Below are 23,102 nucleotides of genomic sequence, written 5' to 3'. Positions count from 1 at the left end.
CGGATTAAAGGAACCAGAGAAGCCCATCAAGAGATTACCTGAGACCAGATTAAAGGAGTGCAGGCCCTGCACACACCCTAATCTTATCAGCAACTCAGCCCTTGAAGCATTGCTATAAAAACCTCTGCCACCAAATTCTCCCAGGTGGGGACACATAGTTATCAGGGGGCAGGAGCCTGCTATGTCCCCTTTTGCCTGGCAAAGCAATAAAGCTATTCTTTTCTAGTTCACCCAAAACTCTGTCTCTGAGATTCAATTTGCCACCAGTGCATAGAGACCAAGTTTTTGGCATCAGACTAAAAAGTACAAAAAATTATTTAACAAATATGGTTTAATAGACATCTATAGGAACACAAATAACTTTGTATTCTTTAGAAAATAGAAATTCTCAGAGACTTCTGGGATAAAATTTGTTCAGGCATTAGATTATTAAAATACTTTTAAGATTTACAATATGCAATAAAAACTGAAAATAAGTAAAACAAATAACATATATATACATACACACACACACTAACAACTTGAAAATTTTAACAAATAACAGATTTTCAAGCAAAAAGCCCCTAGAATTAGAGGCTATTCAGAAATAATGAAAAAAATTACTAAGCATAAGCATTTAATTGTAATTCGTGTATCAAACACTAACCACTCTATACTTAATCTTCATAATAATACTAAGAGGTAGATGCCCTGATCTCCATTTTTCAGGTGAGGAAACTGAGGCATATAGAGGTCAAAAAGCTGGCCTAAGACTATATATATAGATAGTAAGTGGCAGAAGCAGAATTTGAACCCAGGTAGCCTGGTTCTAGAGCATACATCCTTAACCACTACACTGTGTAATTTCATATAAAAACCCATGGGAGTGGCCAAAATCATAAAGAGGAAAATCCATACCCTTAATAACTTTTTATATTTAAAAAAATAGGTTAGTTAACACAAGATTCCAACATGGTGGCACACTTTACTAACTACACCTGTTGCTTCCCCCTGCACTAAAAACTAGGGCACGGAGTGGGGAGGAGGAAAAAAAATGGAAATGGTGTTACCCTGGCCAAGGATTTACCAGTGTCTATGTGGATGATGTTTAGGTAAGACATGCAGACCCATGTATATACACTGACAAGTTAAGGACCGGTGTGAATCATGGCTCTGACTAGCAATGCCACAAGTATTACAGCGTCTGTGTACACTGAGTTAAAGTTAGTTCTGTGCATACTGAGTCAAAAGTGAGTTCTAAGTGATTACATCTCTAATGACTTTGATTACAGTAACTTGCTAAATTGCTATAAATGGGGGCCTCCAGGACAAAGTGTTCAAGAGCCCAAGCTGTGGTGTCAGATCTTGGCTTGAGGCTATGACTTGGCCACCTAATAGCTTTATGACCTTGGTGAAGTTATTTAACCTCATTTTCCTCTTACATAAAGTGGGAAAACAATAGCCACCACCAACTCGACCATTTCCTGGGGTTGTTGTAAGAACTAACTATAAAGCACTTGATATTGTGCCTGGCACAGAATGGTTTCATTCTCTCATTTTATATGCATTCTATACACACAGCAGTGGAAAATAAGAAATGGTTATTCGCAGACCAAAAACTGACAAATACCCACCTTCCAAAAGTTAAAGTAGCCAGAAATACTTTGTCAGAAGAAATCATAAGACTTCAGATTCTCTGTAATAATGGGCTAGGATATTTGGAAAAGCCCTCTTGAAAACAAAATGAATACACACACAAAAACCACTAAGGGAATTCCCTGGCGGTCCAGTGGTTAGGACTAGGCACTTTCACTGCCAGCCCAGGTTCGATCCCTGGTCAGGGAACTAGGATCCCACAAGTCACACAGCACAGCCAAAAAAAACCCAAAAATAAACAAAGAAACAAACACTAAAATCTCTGGGTAAAATGTTAAAAAATAAAAGAAAAGCAGACGTCTTTCTTAAAAGTAAGAGGAGCTAACACCATAGTTAGAAATAACCAGAACAAAAGGAAATCCAGAGATAAATGAATAAATGAGCACAGAAGCCACTTTTGTCCTAAAGGGATCTGTTTCTTCCACTAGACTTGAACGTGCCTGTGAATGACTTTTGGCTGCAAATGTGACACAAATCAAAGTTCAGACTCACACCAGGTGGGATGTCTAGTGGGAGACTCTCCCCCCAATAAGCCTGGGGCCCAAAGGTGAAGATGAACCAAAGGAATCCAGGTCTTCTGTGAGATCTTGCATCCTAAATGGACCCAGAGCTGAAGCCTTGAACTAAGATTAGGGTGGTCCTGGATTAGAATCGCTCTCCTGTGCCAAGCAGAAGCAAACTCAAATGCACTCTGGAGAACTGTTGCTGTGTTCTAGTTCTCCACTTCTTCCTAGAGATAGTTTCAAGTACAGAAGTCCAGAATCAATGATGAAGATGCACGCTAAAGATGTTATCATGAGGGAGAAAAGCAGAATCAGGCATGTGTGCGTGTGCACACACAGATCCACAAGAGATTCAGACCGATGATAAAAGCATCGTGCTTATTATGTTTAGTGAAATATATAAGATACGCTCCATCTGCAGGGTAGAGGAGACTTTTACCAAGTGATCTTGCAAATGAGAGAACCAAATAGAACTTCCAGAATTTAAAAATGTGATAACCAAAGTTAAGAACTCAGTGGATAAGTTAATAGCAGACCAGGCACATTCACGAATAGGGATAAAAATCAAAAGACATTATCCAGAATGTAGCCCGGAAAGACAAACAGAAAATGCAGAAGAGCTGGTAAGAAATAAGAGGTACAGATGTAAGATCAAGGGTATTCAACAGGGATCCCCAAGGAAGAAGAAAATGGGACAGAGAACACATTTGAGGAGATGATGGTTGAGAATTTTCCAAAGCAATCCAGATTCAAGAAGTTCAATGATTAACAATCGGAATAAATAAAAATAAGTCCACACTTACACATATCACAGTAAAACTGCTAATAATCAAAGACAAGGAAGATACTCTTATGAAGTCCAAGAAAAAGCAACAGATTTTCTTAAAAGGAATGTTGAGCTAACACTAACAAGACAGAAAACAGTACAACAATCTTTTCTTTTTGTATGTTGAAGACTGTTGTTAACCTAGAATCCCATTTCCAGTGAAAATATTTCTAGAATGAAGGTGAAAGAAAGACACTTTTAGAAAACAAAAACAGAAATCATCACCCAGATAAAGGAAAATCTAACAGATACTCTTTAGGTAGTAAATATGACCCAAACTGAAGGGCAGAGATGTGAGAAGGATTTGTGCATTCATCTAAATAAACACTGAAGGCATAAACTAGGTTATGCAGGTTTTAAATATAGAAAGGTCATTGCATCTTCCAGAAGTGATAGTTACCAATTAACTTTAAACTTTGATACATGCTGTAATTTTTAGGATAACATCTAAAAGGAATAGAGGGAGAGAATCAAGATGGCGGAGTAGGAAGATGGGCGCTCACTCCCTCTTGCAAGAGCACTGGAATTACAACTAACTGCTGAACAACCATCAACAGAAAGACACTGGAACTCACCCAAAAAAACCACCCCATATCCAGAGACAAAGGAGAAGCCACCATGAGACAGTAGGAGGGGCGCAATCGCATAAAAATCAAATCCCATAAATGCTGGGTGGGTGACTCACAAGCTGGAGAACAGTTATACCTCAGAAGTCCTGAGGATTCTGAGCCCCATGTCAGGCTTCCTAACCTGGCGGTCCAGCAATGGGAGGAGGAATCCCCCAAAAAATCAGACTTTGAAAGCCAGTGGAATTTGATTGCAGGACCTCCACAGGACTGGGGGAAATGGAGACTCCACTCTTGGAGGGCACACAAAAAACTGTGCTCACCAGGACCCAGGGGGAAGGAGCAATGACCCCACAGGAGACTGAACCAGACCTACCTGCTGGTGTTGGATGGTTGCCTGCAGAGGTGGGGGGTACCTGTGGCTCACCAAGGAGACAGGGGCACTGGCAGCAGGGGTTCTGAGAAGTGCTCATTAGCGTGAGCCCTTCCAGAGTCCACCATTAGCTCCACCAAAGAGCCTGTAAGCTCCAGGGCTGGGTCGCCTCAGGCCAAACGACCACCAAGGTGGGAACACAGCCCCACCCATTGGCAGACAAGCAGATTAAAGTGTCACTGAGGTCCACCCACCAAATCCGATTAAAGTTTTACTGAGCTCCACCCACTCAGCTCAACCCACCATCAGTTCCTCCCATCAGGAAGCACCCATGAGCCTCCTAGATAGCTTCCTCCACAGGAGGGCAGAGAGCAGAATCAAGCAGCATCAGCAGTATTTCATCTTGTGGAACTGAAAATCACAGCCACAGAAAGACAGAGAAAATGAAAAGGCAAAAAAGACTTTGTACCAGATGAAGGGACAAGATAAAACACCAGAAAAACAACTAAATGAAGAGGAGATAGGCACTCTTCCAGAAAAAGAATTCAGAATAATGTTGGTGAAGATGATCCAGGACTTTGAAAAAAGATTGGATGCAAAGATCGAAAAGTTGCAAGAAAAGTTTACCAAAGACTTAGAAGAATTAAAGAACAAACAAACAGAGATAAGCGAGACAATAACTGAAATGAAAAATACACTAGAAGGAACCAATAGCAGATTAACTGAGGCAGAAGGATGAATAAGTGACCTGGAAGACAGAATGGTGATCATCACTGATGTGGAAAAGAATAAAGTTAAAAGAATGAAAAGAACTGAAGACAGCCTAAGAGACCTCTGGGACAATGTTAAACGCACCAACTTTTGCATTATAGGGGTCCCAGAAGGAGAAGAGAGAGAGAAAGGACCTGAGAAAATATTGGAAGAGATTCTAGTTGAAAACTTCCCTAACATGGGAAAGGAAATATCTTCCCAAGTCCAGGAAGTGCAGAGAGTCCCAGGCAGGATAAATCCAAGGAGAAACATGCCAAGACATATAGTAGTCAAACTGACAAAAATTAAAGCCAAAGAAATGTTATTAAAAGCAACAAGGGAAAAATGACAAAAAACATACAAGGGAACTCCCATCAAGTTAACAGCTGATTTCTCAGCAGAAACTCTACAAGCCAAAAGGGAATGGCATGATATATTTAAAGTGATGACTGAGAAGAACCTACAACCAAGAATACTCTACCCAACAAGGATCTCATTCAGATTTGATGGAGAAATCAAAAGCTTTACAGACAAGCGACAGCTAAGAGAATTCAGCACCACCAAACCAGCCCTACAACAAATGCTAAAGGAACTTCTCTAAGCAGGAAACATAAGAGAAGAAAAGGACCTACAGAAACAAACCCAAAACAATTAAGAAAATGGTAATAGGAACATATATATCAATAATCACCTTGAATGTAAATGGACTAAATGCCCCAACCAAAAGACATAGACTGGCTGAATGGATACAAAAACAAGACCCATATATATGCTGTCTACAAGAGACCCACTTCAGACCTAGGGACACATACAGATGGAAAGTAAGGGGATGGAAAAAGATATTCCATGCAAATGAAAATCAAAAGAAAACTGGAGTAGCGATACTCATATCAGATAAAATAGACTTTAAAATAAAAAATGTTACAAGAGACAAGAAAAGACACTACATAAAGATCGAGGGATCAATCCAAGAAGAGGAGCACCTCAATACGTAAGGCACCTCAATATGTAAGGCAAATGCTAACAACTAGGAAAGAGGAAATCGACAGTAACACAATCATAGTGGGGGACTTTAACACCCCACTTACACCAATGGACAGATCATCCACACAGAAAATTAATAAGGAAACCCAAGCTTTAAATGACACAATAAATCAGCTGGATTTAATAGATATCTATAGGACATTACATCCAAAAACAGCAGATTACACATTCTTCTCAAGTGCACATGGAACATTCTCCAGGATAGATCACATTTTGGGTCATAAATCAAGCCTTGGTAAATTCAAGAAAATTGAAACTGTATCAAGCATCTTTTCTGACCACAACACTATGAGATTAGAAGTCAATTACAGGAAAAAAACTGTAAAAAACACAAACACATGGAGACTAAACAATACGCTACTAAATACCCAACAGATCACTGAAGAAATCAAAGAGGAAACCAAAAATACGTAGAGACAAATGACAATGAAAACACAATGATCCAAAACCTATGGGATGCAGCAAAGGCAGTTCTAAGAGGAAATTGTATAGCAATACAATCCTACTTCAAGAAACAAGAAAAATCCCAAATAAACAATCTAACTTTACACCTAAAGAAACTAGAGAAAGAAGAGCAAACAAAACCCAAAGTGAGTAGACAGAGAGAAATCATAAAGATCAGAGCAGAAATAAATGAAATAGAGACAAAGAAAATAGCAAAAATCAATAAAACTAAAAGCTGGTTCTTTGAGAAGATAAATAAAATTGATAAACCTCTAGCAAGGGCTTCCTAGGTGGCGCAGTGGTTGGGAATCTGCCTGCCAATGCAGAGGTCACGGGTTCGATCCCATCCCCAGGAGGATCCCACATACCGTGGAGCAACTAAGCCCGTGTGCCAAAAAAAAAAAAAAAAAAAAAGATCAAAACAGTAAAGCATAACAAAATTATAAAAAAAAAAAAAAAAAAAAACCTCTAGCAAGACTCATCAAGAAAAAGAGGGAGGGACTCAAATCAACATAATTAGAAATGAAACAGGAGAAGTTACAACGGACACTGCAGAAATAAAAAGCACCATAAGAGATTACTACAAGCAACTATATGCCAATAAAATGGACAACCTGGATGACATGGACAGATTCTTAGAAAGGTATAAACTTCCCAGACTGAATAAGGAAGACATAGAAAACATGAACAGGCAAATCACAAGTAATGAAATTGAAACTGTGATTAAAAATCTCCCAACAAACAAAAGTCCAGGACCAGATGGATTCACAAGTGAATTTTATCAAACGTTTAGAGAAGAGCTAACACCCATCCTTCTCCAACTCTTCCATAAAACTGCAGAGGAAGGAACACTCCCAAACTCATTTTATGAAGCCACCATCACCCTGATACCAAAACCAGACAAAGATACTACAAAAAAAGAAAACTACAGACCAATATCACTGATGAATTTAGATGCAAAAATCCTCAACAAAATACTAGCCAACAGAATCCAGGAACACATTAAAAGGATCATACAACATGATCAAGTGGGGTTTATCCCTGGAATGCAAGGATTCTTCAATATACGCAAATCAATCAATGTGATACACCACATTAACAAATTGAAGGATAAAAACCACACGATCATCTCAATAGATGCAGAAAAAGCTTTTGACAAAATTCAACACCCACTTATGATAAACATTCTTCAGAAGGTGGGCATAGAGGGAACCTACCTCAACATGATATAGGCTATATATGACAAACCCACAGCAAACATCATTCTCCATGGTGAAACACTGGAAGCATTCCCTCTAAGGTCAGGAACAAGACAAGGCTGTCCACTCTCACCACTACTATTCAACATAGTTTTGGAAGTCCTTGCCACAGCAATCAGAGAAGAAAAAGAAATAAAAGGAATCCAAATTGGAAAAGAACAAGTAAAACTGTCACTGTTTGCAGATGACATGATACTATACATAGAAAATCCTAAAGATGCCACCAGAAAACTACTGGAGCTAATCAATGAATTTAGTAAAGTTACAGGATACAAAATTAACACACAGAAATCTCTTGCATTTTTATATACCAACAATGAAAGATCAGAAAGAGAAATTAAGGAAACAATCCCATTCACCATTGCAGCAACAAAAATAAAATACCTAGGAATAAACCTAACCAAGGAGGTAAAAGACCTGTACTCATAAAACTATAAGACACTAATGAAAGAAATCAAAGACGACACAAACAGATGGAGGGACATACCATGTTCTTGGATTGGAAGAATCTACATGGTGAAAATGACTATCTTACTGAAAGCAATTTACAGATTCAATGCAATCCTGATCAAATTACCAATGGCATTTTTCACAGAACTAGAACAAGAAATTTTGCAATTTGTATGGAAGCGCAAAAGACCTCGAATAGCCAAAGCAATCTTGAGAAGGAAAGACGGAGTTGGTGGAATCAGGCTTCCTGACTTCAGGCTATACTACAAGGCTACAGTGATCAAGACAGTATGGTACTGGCACAAACACAGAAATATAGATCAATGGAACAGGATAGAAAGCCCAGAGATAAACTACAGTCAACTAATCTATGACAAAGGAGGCAAGGATATACAATGGAGAAAAGGCAGCCTCTTCAATAAGTGGTGCTGGGAAAACTGGACAGCTGTATGTAAAAGAATGAAATTAGAACACTCCCTAACACCATACACAAAAATAAACTCAAAATGGATTAAAGACCTAAATGTAAGGCCAGACACTATAAAACTCCTAGAGGAAAGCATAGGAAGAACACTCTTCGACATAAATAACAGCAAGATCTTTTTTGATCCACCCCCTAGAATGGAAATAAAAACAAAAATAAATAAGTGGGACCTAATGAAACTTCAAAGCTGCTGCACAGTGAAGGAAACTATACGCAACACAAAAAGAAAACCCTCAGAATGGGAGAAAATATTTGCAAACGAATCAACAGACAAAGGATTAATCTCCAAAATATATAAACAGTTCATCCAGCTCAATATCAAAAAAAACAAACAACACAATCAAAAAATGGGCAGAAGACCTAAATAGGCATTTCTCCAAAGAAGACATTTCTCCAAGAGGCACATGAAAAGCTGCTCAACATCACTAAGTATTAGAGAAATGCAAATCAAAACAACAATGAGGTATCACCTCACACCGGTTAGAATGGGCAACATCAGAAAATCTACAAACAGTAAACGCTGGAGAGGGTGTGGAGAAAAAGGAAGGCTCTTGCACTGCTGGTGGGAATGTAAATTGATACAGCCACTATGGAAAACAGTATGGAGGTTCCTTGCAAAACTAAAAATAGAACTACCATATGACCCAGCAATCCCACTACTGGGCATATACCCGGAGAACACCATAATTCAAAAAGATACATGTACCACAGTGTTCACTGCAGCACTATTTGCAATAGCCAGGACATGGAAGCAACCTAAATGTCCATCAACAGATGAATGGATAAAGAAGATGTGGTACATATATACAATGGAATATTACTCAGCTGTAAAAAGCAATGAAACTGGGACATTTTTAGAGACATGGATGGACCTAGAGACTGTCATAAAGAGTGAAGTGAGTCAGAAAGGGAAAAACAAATATTGTATATTAACACATATATGTGGACTATAGAAAAATGGTACAAATCAACCTGTTTGCAAGGCAGAAATAGAGACACAGATGTAGAGAACAAACATATGGACACCAAGTGGGGAAAGCGGGGAGGGTTGGGGGGGAACGAATTGGGAGATTGGGATACCAAATTGTACACTCTAAATATATGCAGTTTATTGTAAAAAAATAAAAAAAAAAGTTAAAAAAAAGGAATAGAAAAAGAATGTGTAACGTCTAAGCTAGTAGAGGAAAAACGGAATTATAAAATAGTTTAAGAAATGCATGAAAGAAATGAGTGCAACAAAATAGGGTAAGTACAAAGCACAAAATAAGAGGTGAGATTTAAGCCCATATGAAACAATTAAATTCGCATTTAATTGAATTGAAACACATACAAAAGAATAAAGCAAATTCCTATGGGCTGTCATAGGGTGATTTTTCAGGATATATCCTTAAGCGAAAAAGCGAGGTGTAAAACTTATATGTCACCTTTTGTGTAAGAAAGAAAAATAGGAATACACACATTTATTTTTGCAAATTAAACAAAAAGGACAAATGAGAAATAAAATCAGTGACCTGCTGCAGTGTGGAGGTTGGTATCCACAGGGTGGAAGGGATAGAGAAGGGAATGAGACGTTTAAATAGACCGTTTCACAGAATTTTGACTTTTGAACCATGTTAACTTTTTATACATTCAAAAAATAAATTGAAACAAGAATGGGGAGAACTCTAACATTGAATTCAGATAGAAACAAAACCATACATCACATTGATACATAATTACCCAGGAGGGAGAAAATAATTTCTGAACACAGTGCTCTGACAAGACTCCTTCAATGGAATATCGTTCAGTCTTAGGACAGTAAGAAGTCTTAAACTTGATAAAAGAAGTTTGCTGTTGACAAAGCAATTATGAAATATTGTGAGTTTACTGCAGGACTGAGCAAATATACTGTTGGGAACCCAGGTTCTTATTGTGGAAGGAGAGGGGTACAAATATCCGATGTGGGCAGGACAGAAAAAAACTCTGTGGTGTTAAGATGAAATCGGAGGCATCGTCAGTATAAGCTTGAGATTTCTTAGCTCCTCCCACAGGCAGGGCCTGGAAGCAATCACGTCTCTGTACCAAGGAGCACACCTAGGAGCCGGATCTCAGTTTTGAAAACTATTACCCAGTGCAAAGGCACAGCAGGACGTCTTGGAGAAACACCTGCTTTCAGGACAGAGATCAGGCAAGAATAATAAAAAGGAAGCCTGGAAGATCTACCAAAGAATTAAGGGCTCAAAATTGATGGGAACGAACAAAAAGACACGGGATCCCATGACTCAGGAGCTTATAGGAGCTCACAATGGCCAAATCTTGGAGCATTTAAACTGCAAAACAAATAGTGACAGGAATAATTATAACACTAAATAAACAAAATAATTCATCAATCCACACTGATTCTAAAAATTTCCTCTAAAAGGGATAGGGCAAGAGAGGAGCAGAGGGATAGTTTTCCTTCGAGTAGGTGCCAACAGGTGCAGGAGGAATGACAGAAATCGAAAATCATTATTTTATGTTAGTAGAAGTCACCAATGGACGATAAAATGTGGGGTAAGAGATTGCTGGGGAGCAGAATGTGGAGAAACTTGACAGACACCCACCTCAACCAAGGGTTCAAACTTAGCACCGGTAATCATGAGACAAACTGCGCCGTGCACCTCTCACCCACCACCCTGAGAGGAACGTGGCATGGGGCACCCTTGACAAAAATGTGTACCCGGCCCTGATCGTGAAGAGGGAAAGAGTCAGACAGATGCAAATATGCAGAGGCATGTCATGCAAAATAACTGAGGCGGACCCTTTAAAAAGGAGAAAGAAAAAAAAGAAAAAAGAGAAAGGAGAAAGGAGAGAAGAAAAGGGAAAAGGAAAGAGAAAAAGCAAACAAAACCAAAAGCCTGGGGACCTGTTTTACCTACAGAGAAAACTAAATGTGGTTCATGGCCTTTAACTGGGTCCTGGATGGGAGAAAAATTTTTTAAGACTTTATTGGGACAACTGGGCATATCTGAATGTAGACTGTATGTTAAATGGTAATATTGTATCAATGTTGAATTTTGGAGAGGATAGTTATATTGTGGTAGGAGAATGTCCACGTTCTTAAGAGATAAAGGCTCAACTCTCACCCAGTTCAAAGAACGTGTATGTATGTATACATATATAAATACATACTTGTACAAATGAATTGTATACATGTGCATTTGTATATACACACATTCATAGCGAGTAGCAAAACATTCATAATTGGTGAATCAAATTGATGTTTATTATTGTGAGTTTTCTGTAGACTTGAAATTTTTAAAAATAAAAAGTTGGGGAAAATTTAACGAAGACATTCACCTAAAAGACAAATCCTGTTATACTAGGTAAAGAGAGGAAATCCAACTAGTATATGCAATGTATAAAAAACAACAACAACAATGAAAAAGCTACATTTAAACCCAAGGCTACTAAAAGATTGAAAATAAAGATTAAAAAAAGAAAGCTCAGGTGGCTCTATAAATATCAGACAAAACCAATTTTAAACAAAAAGCACTACCAGAAAGAGTTGTCTCATAATAATTTTTTTAAAGGTTCAATTCACAAAGTGATTAAAAAGTCCCCAAAATGTTTACGTCAAATAAGAGTGCTTCAATATATAAGCCAAAATACTACTACAAGAAGAAATAGAAAAATCTACATTCATAGTTAAAGATTTTAACCTAAATCTGTTACTGATAGACAAAGTGGCCAAAGTGGCATTCAAATGAGAGGAGAAAAAAAATCCAGACATGTAAGGACCCAAAGTATAGCAGCCACAAATACCTTCTGAAATAATAAAGGATATCTCTTGCTAAAGAAAAAAAAAAAAAAGAAGAAGAATCCAAAAGGAAGACATGGAATACAAAAAAAAATGGCAATCAAGAAAGAAATTAAAAAACAAAAACGAAAAAGAAATTCTCTAAAAATTCTTTATTACAGGGAAAAGTAATAACCCTAGAAATAATATCTGAGATTATCTTAATATGAGAGGTGGATGGAATAGAAGGAGGAAGTGAGAGCATGTGAACATTATTTTGTGCAAGAGGAAGCTATAGATTCTAGTTAACTCTAGAGCACAGAAAAAAATTAGATACACATCAAAAACTTAAGGTTAGCTAGTAGAAAAACAGTTTATTGTTTCTGAACCACTAGAGTAAAAAACAAGAACAAAAGTAAACAAACAAGAAATTGATCAAAAACAGGAAAGGAACAAAACAAACAAGAAAACAAGAAACATGGTAAAACATAACATGTCAATCCAACACGTGACAGTAACAGATGGCTTGTGTGAGGGGAAGCAAAGCTATGAGCTATTTACAAGAGATACTCCTAAAATAAATAAGAGCAAAAAATTGAACAAAGGGATGAAACAAACATCAGAAACTGCTAACTAAAAGAAAATGGGTAGTATGGTATTAATCTCTGACAAAATAGCATACAAGGCAACAATCACTAAGAGAAAACAATGAAGAATGTTTTTATTTTTTAAAAAAATTACAATCCATAGAAATCCTGAGTCCCAAACAGCTGTCCATTATCCCCAGAAGTTCAAGTACATAAAGCAAAAAGCCTTGTAAAAATGTAAGAAGAGGAAAATCCATAACCACAGTAGGTCTAACACCCTTAAAATCTACTCCTATATATTCTGCAGGTGTCTCCTCTAGATTAGCAAAGTCTTACAGTGTGTTTAGTGTGAAGGTTGTTTCTTCCCAGATGTTAGTATATCTCTATCCCTGGAGCACCCAGAGAATTGACCCTAGTTACAGGGCTAATGGTAACAAGGGTTGGTTGTGGTGGGTCTTGAGGAGAACAAGCATCCCCTTTCAAGGCATCTGCCCCAGAAGAAGTTAGCACGGGGTTTTTGAGCAAAGGAAGGCTAGTCTCTTCAGGTATCAGAGGACAAGATACTTCTACTGGCAAGGGAATCTTGGGGTGACTCGGGGTTCCAAGATTGTTAGTTTTATCAGAATCTAACCAGATGTTCCTATCGCAAGTTTCAGAATCCCATTCTTTCCCAGTCAATGCCCCAAACTTTAACATAAGAAACTTGGCATCACTGTATCACAGTTCAACAACCCACACAATTAAGTTCTGTATAATATGTCAGCAATTAGCAGCTCTGTGGCTCTAAGAAGGAATTCTTGTAAGGGCTTCATAGAAGCTCTGTGACATTCTGTAGTCAGACCATGACTTGAGCACCCTCAGGACAATCCACCCCACAATCACAGTCCTCGCTGTCATCATGACTGTGATTGAAAGTCGAGCCCAGCAAGTGCTTGGGATTCCAAGGCATATGCATCCACTGACATCGCATCACAATTAACCACAGGTGATAGATAGCCTGATTAACTGTGATGCCATTTCATTACCTGCATCCCATCTCCCATTGGCAAGGAGCTAAGTACTGCATTTAAGCCCAGACTAATCCCCAAATACCATTTGTGTATGTGGTTGGAGGGGGACATCTATCCACTGGGACCACTCATGGTATCAATTCTGTGACAGCTGGGGTCCAGGAAGAGATAGAAACAACATAGGAATTTGAACATTTGAAACCATATAGGGAGGGTTAACATGAAGAACTGCTTACAGGGAGTACACACGAATAAAGAAAGAAGATCCTAGGGGCTGAGGAAGAATAGCCAAGGAAAGAACAAACTTTCCCAGGCTGAGATTCAGATCTCCTTCCAGAGGACAAGACTGCAGCCCATTGGATGGTGGAGAAGCTCTAGAAGCCTCGGGCCAGAGCTGGTCCAAAGTGGGTGAGCTGAAACTGGCGGTCAGGTGTCACAAGCAGAGCACGTGGGTTGGAGACCTGCAATGCAACTTGCTGGAGGGCGAGCACTCCTCAGTGTCCTGCACGTGATGCGGGCAACCATGGGGCAAGCAGAATGAGGCATGCACTGAAAACTGCCAGGCGCCCCTTTCCTCCTGCAATGCCCCTCCAGCACCCCGTGCTGACAAATGTAGCATTGTTCCGGGTGGCAAATGGTCTGGCTCCACTATCAAGGCAGTGAAAGGCAGGATGGAGCCGAGAGGCAGTAAACTGGTAATCATCTAACTTAATGTGTGCGCATTGCACCCACTTTTCCTTCAACCACAGCTCCACAGCTGCGGGGGCTCTATACCCAGCACAGCGCCCTGGACCCCCATTCCCAACGGGGCTGAGCCGCAGGTGGTGCAGCCGGGGGTCTGCTGCCAGAGCTGTTACTCTTCATTACAGACACAGGAACCCAAGGATGGAGCCCAGGGGAAGGCCTGGAGCCCTGCCATCCACATTTCTCTGAATCTCCCTCTGGGCAGCATTGACTCTAACTCTCCCTTGACAGTGTGTTGACCACTCCAGTCCACATTGGGTCGTGTTGTCGTTCATTTTTGCCCATTTACCTAGTAGTAAATGAAGCAGCGCCTCCAGGTGGCTCTCTCAACATCCAAATTCAATAGAAATCTCCTTGTGCCTCCTGGAGGAAGCACTTGTCCTCTGGGCCCTAAAACCTCTCTGCTGGCAGAGCCCAGGTTCATAGGGATAGGCAACGCTTTTTAAGTGCATTATCATGGAATCATTAGAGGGAGTGAAGGCGGGGATACAGAGGAGGAAACTGAGGCACACAGAGGTTCGCTATCCTACAGAGGTTGCACGGTTAGAAACAACTGAATTGGAACTCAAACCCAAGCCTGACTCCAAAGTTCACGTTGTTTCCACTGCACCATGTTGCCTCCCGACTGTCTGCCAGGCTGCTGTGAAGTATTGGTGACAAATACAAGGTCAGAGTCCAACCCACCAGTGCTCTTGGCGTCCAAGAGAGTCACCTTCATCTTACAGACACGCAACACCCATGGTTGAGCTGAGGGGCTTACAGCATTCCCTGCCCACTTGTGCTGTTTTTTCACCCCCAAAGCAGCACCATTTTCCCAAGAATGTCAAAACGGAGTGGCTCACCTTTGTAGCTAGTCTCCTTCCCTGGTCTCAGAGCAGTACCTTTTCCAAGCTTGGAAACACGACAGCAAGAACTACTCAGGGGTCTGGACCTTGGCCAGGTGTATAACCACACTTCCTACCCTGTGGGCAGTGGACACTGAGTCTGGCTCAAGTGTGGTGACGGTGGTTTTGCAGGACTAAAAGGCAGAACTGGTGGCGAGTGGGGAGAAATCCAAGCTTCTGAGGGAGGATCAGCTGACCTTTAAGGACGCCTCCAAGCCCGTGCTTGGCTGTTTGTTCAGAAAAGCAGCAGCAGCTGTGAAGGAACTCAGCCCTTGCAGGTGGTTTAAGTTCACGAATGGCAGGGCAGCCTCTTGAAGCAGCCTCCAAATACCTCTTCATGGCTCCCTCACCTCTGCGAACACTAATGGAAGCAAGAGAAACACGTGGCTGGGATTTGGGGTAATAGTCCTGGGACCCACAGTAAATGCAGTCTTTTTTTTTTTTTTTTTTTTTAAGAAGCAGCTGGAAATAATCTAATAGGGAAAGAAATGACCGTGCTGTGGTTATTCTCCTTGAGGATGAAACTTCATAGTAATGTGACTTTCATTCGTCTAGGTCACCCCTAAGACCAGGCTCCACTGTGGGTATAGAGACATGATCTAATTCGTCCAGCGCTACGTGCTCGGGCAGGGCCAGCCGTCACTCATCCCCTGCTTCCCTCTTACCAGAGTCAAGTGAGCTGGGAGGCGGAGCCCACCTTGGGGACCGTTGTAAAATGAGAAGTACCTTCAGCTGCTGCCACGCGGCAGGACGCCGCTCCTGCCACCCTCCTCCAAGCTCCCCGAGCCCGGAGCCCGGCCTCCTCGCCTCCGCAGCCTGTGCCTTCCCCTGACTGAAACCTACACCCTGCGGCCCTGGCTCTCAGAGCCTGGATGTCAGACGGTGAATCTGATTCGTAAGTCAGTGCACGTGTGAAGAGGCCACTCAGCGGCCTTACCACCATTGTGGTATATTTTTAATAAAACATAGCTTTCACCTTTTGTTTAAGTGTCAATTGGGATTACTTCACTTGTTTTTCACAAAACCCAAAAGAGCCCACTTGGCCCTGTGTGATCTGGAGGGGCCTGCCCTGCCCACACGCCCTTCTGAGAGAAGCAGCCCTATAGGAAATGAGGGATTCTACCCCGTGCCCTCCATCCATAACCCTAGCGAACACCTGCCCCCAGGGCAGTCCGTCCACATTTGTGGTCTGGCCCCAAAAGATGGGCTGTGCAAATCATATTCTTTCCTTGGGAACTGGAAAACTGAAAGCAGCTGGAATGTTCCGTAAGTGGAAAGTCACATAGCAGGAAAGTTGAATAGCTAGGGTGTCAAGAAACTCTTCAGCTGAGAGAGAGACTGAGGGTTTCCTCACTCCTGGCTGCTCTTGTGGCTTCTATGCTAGTCCAGTGAGCCTTGCACTGTTCGTGGCCTGTCCTTGGACAACCATGACATTTCCTCTGGAATCCACACCACATCAGAGCACCACCTGGAGGAGGAGCACGGGGGCCCACAGTTAGCAGCTGACCTTGGGATAGAATGCCAGCCTCCAGACCAAACTGATGCCTCTGTCCTCAAAAGCAGGGGGCGTCCTGAAAATTCTTGACAGTTGTGTGGCCGAGGCTCCACTCATCAGAAGGGCGGCCTGCTCCTTCGGACGCCAGCAGGCATGTGCTGGTTGCCAGCTTAAGTCAGGGGAGTCATGGCAGCTGGGGGAAGGCCATCGAGGGAAGGCCATCCCATTAGGGGAAGCCTTCACGCCCTTCCCTAAGTGAAATAATGCTTTAAAAGCTCACTATAAATTATCAGGGTGGCACAGTCTTCAGATTGCTCCCATCCAGACTTGGCTTCGCAAGCCTCACTCCCTGTTCGATGGGGCCCGAGAGGGGTGGGGTGGGGCCCTCAGGAAAGACAAGGGAATCGCCCCTGCTCTGGCACGCAAGCCAAACCCATAGGTGGGGCTAAAGCAGTCACTTCAAATTTGGGTTGCCCTGGATCCACATGAGTTAGCATGAGTCAGGATGTGGCCATGGGAGAAGGGAGAAAATCTCTCTGCAGCTCTTAGGGGAGACTTTGCAGGCCTCTATCAGGAAAGAAATACAGTGCTGGTGACCATAGTAAAAAGCACAAGCACAGCCTCCCGGGAGAGGAGGAGGACCACTCTCTCCTCCAAACAGCTCTGCGTTTGGAATCACAGACAATCTCAGTGATTCCAAACATTTTTGCACACCTCCAAGTGAAATTCATAAGAATAAGTACCTCCTGCACATTTGAAAGCTGATATCTGGTTTTCCTCTTACGCTTAAACAGTTGCAAAGAATACAACTTCCAGTAAAGACCGACGTTTTAACAAAACTTCCATTACTCTCTCTTTTTTAAAAAAAGATTTATTTTATTATTTATTTCTTTATTTGGCTGTGTTGGGTCCTCGCTGCTAGGCACGGGCTTTCTCCAGTGGTGGTGAGCGGGGGCTACTATGTTGTGGTGAGCAGCCTTCTCATTGTGGTGGCTTCTCTTGTTGCAGAGCACAGGCTGTAGGCACGCGGGCTTCCGTAGTTGTGGCACGTGGGCTCTAGAGCACAGGCTCAGTAGTTGTGGCGCACGGGCTTCGTTGTGTCACAGCACGTGTGATCTTCCTGGCCTAGGGCTCGAACCTGTGTCCCCTGCAATGGCAGGCGGATTCTTAACAACTGCACCACCAGGGAAGCCCTCCATTACCCTCTTAAATGTAAAAATAAAACTAGGCCATGAGATAGGATGACTAGAAGGTGATGTGGGAGGAATACTAGGAGTGGAGATCCTCTTTAGGGAGCCGGGATCTAAAGGACCCATTACCATCCACGCAAAATGGTGAGAGCAGACCACTCTAGGCAGAAGGAACAAGTGCAAAGGCCCTGAGGCAGAAACAAACCTGACTTGTTTGAAAAGAGAAAAATGGTAGTATAGTGAGAGGCTGTGAGGGCGAGCTGGGGCTGGATCATGTAGAACTCCATCCAGATGCTACTGTGTTGATCTCACTGGTTTGCCCCTGCACACTCTACTGTTACGTTATGCCCCTGTTCCTGTTCTGAGCCACAGAAGACTGACCTGACCTGTGTCTCTGTTCATGGTGACTTCTAGATGTGCTTAGCCAAGGGCGCACTCCAGCAGTTCTGATGAGGCTGCAAGAGTGTGTGGGGATTACTACCCCGGTTTCCCTTCTTGCAAGGTCCCATGGGCCGACTGGGTTCCTTCAACAAAGGTCCCAGCTCCTGTCAGGGAGCCTCTCTATTTCTCGTTAGTTTCCTTCCCGCAAGCCTTAGTGCCCGGGGTGGTACCACCTGCTTTGGAACGCTGGGTACTGTGCTGTCTCTTATGGTTTCCCTACCTGCTCCCCACCTTGGTGAAAAGTCCTTTCATTTAACTCTCCTCGAATTACCCTAATTCTTAGGTGTCATCCATTTCCTCCTGGGACCCTGGTTGGTACTCCATGATTAAGTGGTCACATTTTATTAGTAGTATTCTTAAATCCTTTGAGAAATGTCTTCCATCCTGTGAAGCTACATCACACACTTTTTTTTTTTTTTTTTGCCTTTTGTTTCCAAGTGCCTATTACAGTGTTATAGGAAAAGCACAGTGACCGTATACATAACGCACGACAGAGCCAAGAGATACTTGAGAGACAAGTGGTCCATGGAGAACAAAATGCAGTTGGAGGCCATGAAGTTCAAGTCTGGAACTGCATTCCCATGCACAACCCTCTCTGGGGAACGCAAACTCCATTGCCTTCCCCAGGTTCAAAACGTCCACTTCCCCCTAGTGTCAGTTGGAAAACGTTCAGCCATACAACCATATTTAGTCACATCTGAGGAGGGGCAGTCAAAAGTCAAAGAGAAGAAAAGGAATGTATATATGCTTACGTAGCTAAGGTCACAGTTACTGCTAACATACCCGTCTGGGAAAGCCTCAGTCAGAGGGCTCAGGACAAAAAAAAACCCAAGCCAAATAAAACCCTTCCCTTCAACTGGGTGGACGCTGGCTGCTTTCACGCATCTCAATCCAAGAATCACCCTGTCAAGTCATGGCTTTGTCACACTGTGGGAACCTTAGGTGGCTACAAGGCCACCACTGATGGCTGCAAGTCACAGCTGTCTTGTTTATGAAAGTGCATTTCCTTCATCAAGATCATATGAATTTACTGACAAAAGGAACTCTAAGACAGCCCAGAGGGGAAGCAGGAGGTAGAAGTGGACTGCCCAGTTGAAAACAGGACCCTGTGCAGAGTAAAGTTTCCCTGCCGTGGGAAGCTAAGCCAAAAAACTTGGGTGCAACACACTGTACTCAGATACTCTGCTCCCACCTTCTGAGAAAGCCAGAAAAGGCTGAGAAGTGCAGGGGGCCCATGAAAATAAGAAGCAAAGAAGAAAGGATGTAGAGGTTGGTTAAAAATAAAATTTATCAGATGAGAATTAAGTCCTGAGAATGTTATCTCTTCCCACAGGAGGATGGAAAAAAAAAAAATCTGCATGTCAAGGAGAACATAGGCCACAGGATGAATAAGCATAAAAATAGGAGGAAATGACCAAGCAAACGTGCCAATCCTGTGGGAGGAGGGCTTTTCAGGGGGTGCTGACCTTCCAGGACAGGCGATAATCCTCCAAGGATATACAAGAAACTGGCCGAGGGGCTGATTCTGGTGGGGAGAGGCATTTTTTCCCCTCTGTACCTTTTTCACACTGTTTGTTTTTTTTCCCTGCATGTGCATTTGTTACCTTTTCAGAAAAACAGGCCTTTGGAAAACACTCTAGGGGAATTCCTACTTCTCAGCATTTTTATGGCAGGTAACCTTGTCCCCAGTGAATTTTTCTAAATCCAGAGAGTTAGCAAGTGCCTAAACCGGGTGAGGATGAAGGAAGCTGGCGGCACACAGCCAGCCCTTGGCTGCTAAGAGCCCACCCCCTCCCCCCTTCCCCCACCCCACCAATAGCTTATCTGAGATTCGCCGTGAATTTGGGCTGCTCCCAAAGCTCTCTTCAGTACAGCCCTACCACACCCACACCCCATTTCCATTTAACTCCCATTACAAATGATACATGAAGTCCCAAATCTTCTACCTCTACATCTGCAGGCATCTGTCATAAGGGATATGCCCTTTTTCTCTCAAGAAGTAGCCACAAAGACTACTTGTTAAATTAATTTTTAATAACCCAGTGTAAATAATGAATTTCATTCCACAGCTGCTCTTAAATCTGTATGCAAAATTGTGACAATAAACCCCAACAGCCATTCCCTGAGATGTTTCTCTAACTTTAAAAGAAGAATTGCAAAATAGTCTTTATAAAATTTCTGAAAAATCTCAGCACTCAGGAGCACAGCAGCAACTACTTCCAAAAAAGCAGACTTTTCTAAGTACTAACTTTATCAAAGGTCAAGTAAACAGGATTCAAGAAAGAAATCTGGTGCTTTTGCAACGTAGTCTTTCAGGGTATTTAAATAAGCAAAAGAGCTGTATGTTTTAAAGAAATTAAAATGACATCCTTCTACAAGCCACCTTAAAAAGATTAGATAAGAGACTGTCCAAGTGCTTTGGAGAATTAAAAATGTTTCTCCATCTCCGCTCAATGTCACTTAGAGGTGATGACAAGAATTCCCTAAGATGGCAGGGCCTTGCCCAGCCTCCTCCCTTGGTTTCTACGTATCAGATGAAGAACTGTCAGTAATAGAACTACACTGACATCTCAGCCTTAAGCCCAAACTGGAGAGTTAGGTATATTAAAAAAAAATAGTTTCCTTTCCTCCCCTCAGAAGGCATCAACATAGACATGAGGACAGCAGCTTGGACGCTGTCCAAATGTCCCCATGCACCGTGGCCTGCTGGGAGGCCTCCAAACCACACCCAGGAAAGCCCAATCTGTTTTCTCTTCCAGATGGTCCACCGTGCTTACCTCTGCTCTGTGGGGGATGGCATGCCCCACACAGCTCACGCCCAGGGTTAGCCTGAAAGGCCAATGTTGCCCATAGACCCTAACTTCCTCCATAATCCTGGGAGGCATGCAGCAAAGATCCCATCGCAAAGACAAGGGGAAAGTCAACTATGACATTGCTATTTTCTGTTCATGTGGTTTCTATTGAATATTTGGCATTTCTTTAGGATGTTGGGCATGAGACTCTTGCTGATAACCCAAACCTGACGTAAAGATATCAAGCAGCAAGCATTTAAAGCTTCCCCTGTCCCAACTTCACTCATCCCTGCTCTTTTGTTTGGCATCTCCTCTGCAGGAAGGAGACACCAAAGACAGCAAATACTGAGGAGCTGGAAGTCCCGAGTGTGCTACTCCTTCACCACGTAACCTCTGGCAAGCCACCTAACTGCTTTGAGTTCGTTTCCTCATCTGAAAAGAGGAAGAGCTATCTCACAGTGGCTGCAAAGAGTAAACATGTGAGGGCACGTAGCACGGGCCTGATACAGAGCGATTCTCTGAGCACACAGAGTCATCTTACCAACTGCACTACATCATGACTCGAACCTCTGACCTTGGCCTTGCAAATGTAAAGAAGATAAGTCACGGCAAGTCCAGGATCTCAAAGGACCTAACCTATCAACAAGGAGAGAAAGCAACATATTAAAAAATCACTTTTGGATGGGAGTAGATTGGATCTGAAAGCAGATTGGGTCTTAAATATAAAACAGCATATATTATCCCAGAGTTCAACTATAACCAGCTTCATCTTGAAAAGAACGGTTTATTTCCATTCTGTTTTGACAATAGTCTCTAGCCACCTCGCTAACCAGTATGCTTTTCATGCCATTCAAAAGATTCAAGACTGAAGCTAAGTCAATTTTGTATTACTTTCATTTAAAATAACTTTGCCAAGATCATTCCTTGGGCTTGTCCTCATAGTTGATCAAATATAAAAGTACCTACATGTCCAAACCCCTGTTTTATACAAACTGCTGACCCAGCACGGCATTTCCCATCACTGCTTCCTAAATCACAGGAAATTTCAAGACCGAAGGGCCAAAAGAAATTAGGGTGACCCAGCCTCTAAAAAACCTGAGTTATTTAAAGAAGAAAAACAAAATCATATCTGAATGGATAATTCATGATTCAGACAGCCCAGCATTTAATTGGTATTAACTACTCTACTAAAGATCTATTTAATGCACTTAGGTAAGACTTTTTATTTCCATGAAATTGGATCTTTGTTTCAAAATGTAATCTCCTGCTAAGGACTCTGCACTATGTAGGTGACGTAATACTGAGGTAGGCTCTTAACATGTCATTGCCAGGAATATAAGAGAAATTGATCTGATTATTTGCTAAATAATGTTTCTTCATCAGGGCTAAGTCCTCCCCTAAGTGGGCTGTCAAAGAGAGGAGCAAAAAGCAGTCACTATTAGTCGTATTTTCCAGGACTCAAGTTCAGCCATGAAAAAAAATCAGTGCATTAAAAACTGATTTGATACATAGTTTATTAGGTTATAGGACCTTTGTCTGGAAAGAATAAGCAAGGCCTACGAGGTCTGATCTTTTGGCAAGTCAAAATATTAACTAAAATGAAAGATACAAGACATACTATGGGAACGACATGCTACTCCTTCAGAATATCATTTTCATCCTCATGACATCAGTAATCATGAAAAAAACTTAGCTACCATTTTAGGGAATATAAAATTCCTAATAAACAACCTTCTCTCTTGGAGTTTTTCAAAACTGTTCTGAAGGAGGCATGTAGTCTGTCCCATCTGAAGCTATTCTTATGTCACTCCCACAGTCCCTGGACACAGAAGGGCAGAATCCCCTTGGTTCAATCTTCAGGTTCATTG

General features: G+C 41.9%; 1 long non-coding RNA gene across 1 annotated transcript in view; it reads right to left on the bottom strand.

Annotated features, from left to right (window-relative positions):
* LOC130846643 (uncharacterized) overlaps positions 1–15,736 on the bottom strand; it is a 172,635-nt gene extending 156,899 nt beyond the window's left edge. Inside the window, exon 1 of the long non-coding RNA XR_009051598.1 lies at positions 15,275–15,736. This is a non-coding gene — a long non-coding RNA (uncharacterized LOC130846643). The remainder of the gene's footprint in view (positions 1–15,274) is intronic.
* Between the last annotated feature and the right edge of the window lie 7,366 nt (positions 15,737–23,102).

This window comes from Hippopotamus amphibius, chromosome 2 (assembly GCF_030028045.1).
Source record: "Hippopotamus amphibius kiboko isolate mHipAmp2 chromosome 2, mHipAmp2.hap2, whole genome shotgun sequence".
NCBI classification, from domain to species: Eukaryota; Metazoa; Chordata; class Mammalia; order Artiodactyla; family Hippopotamidae; genus Hippopotamus; species Hippopotamus amphibius.
The sequence above is the reverse complement of the archived record's forward strand: the minus strand, read 5'-3'. Positions and strand labels throughout refer to the sequence as shown.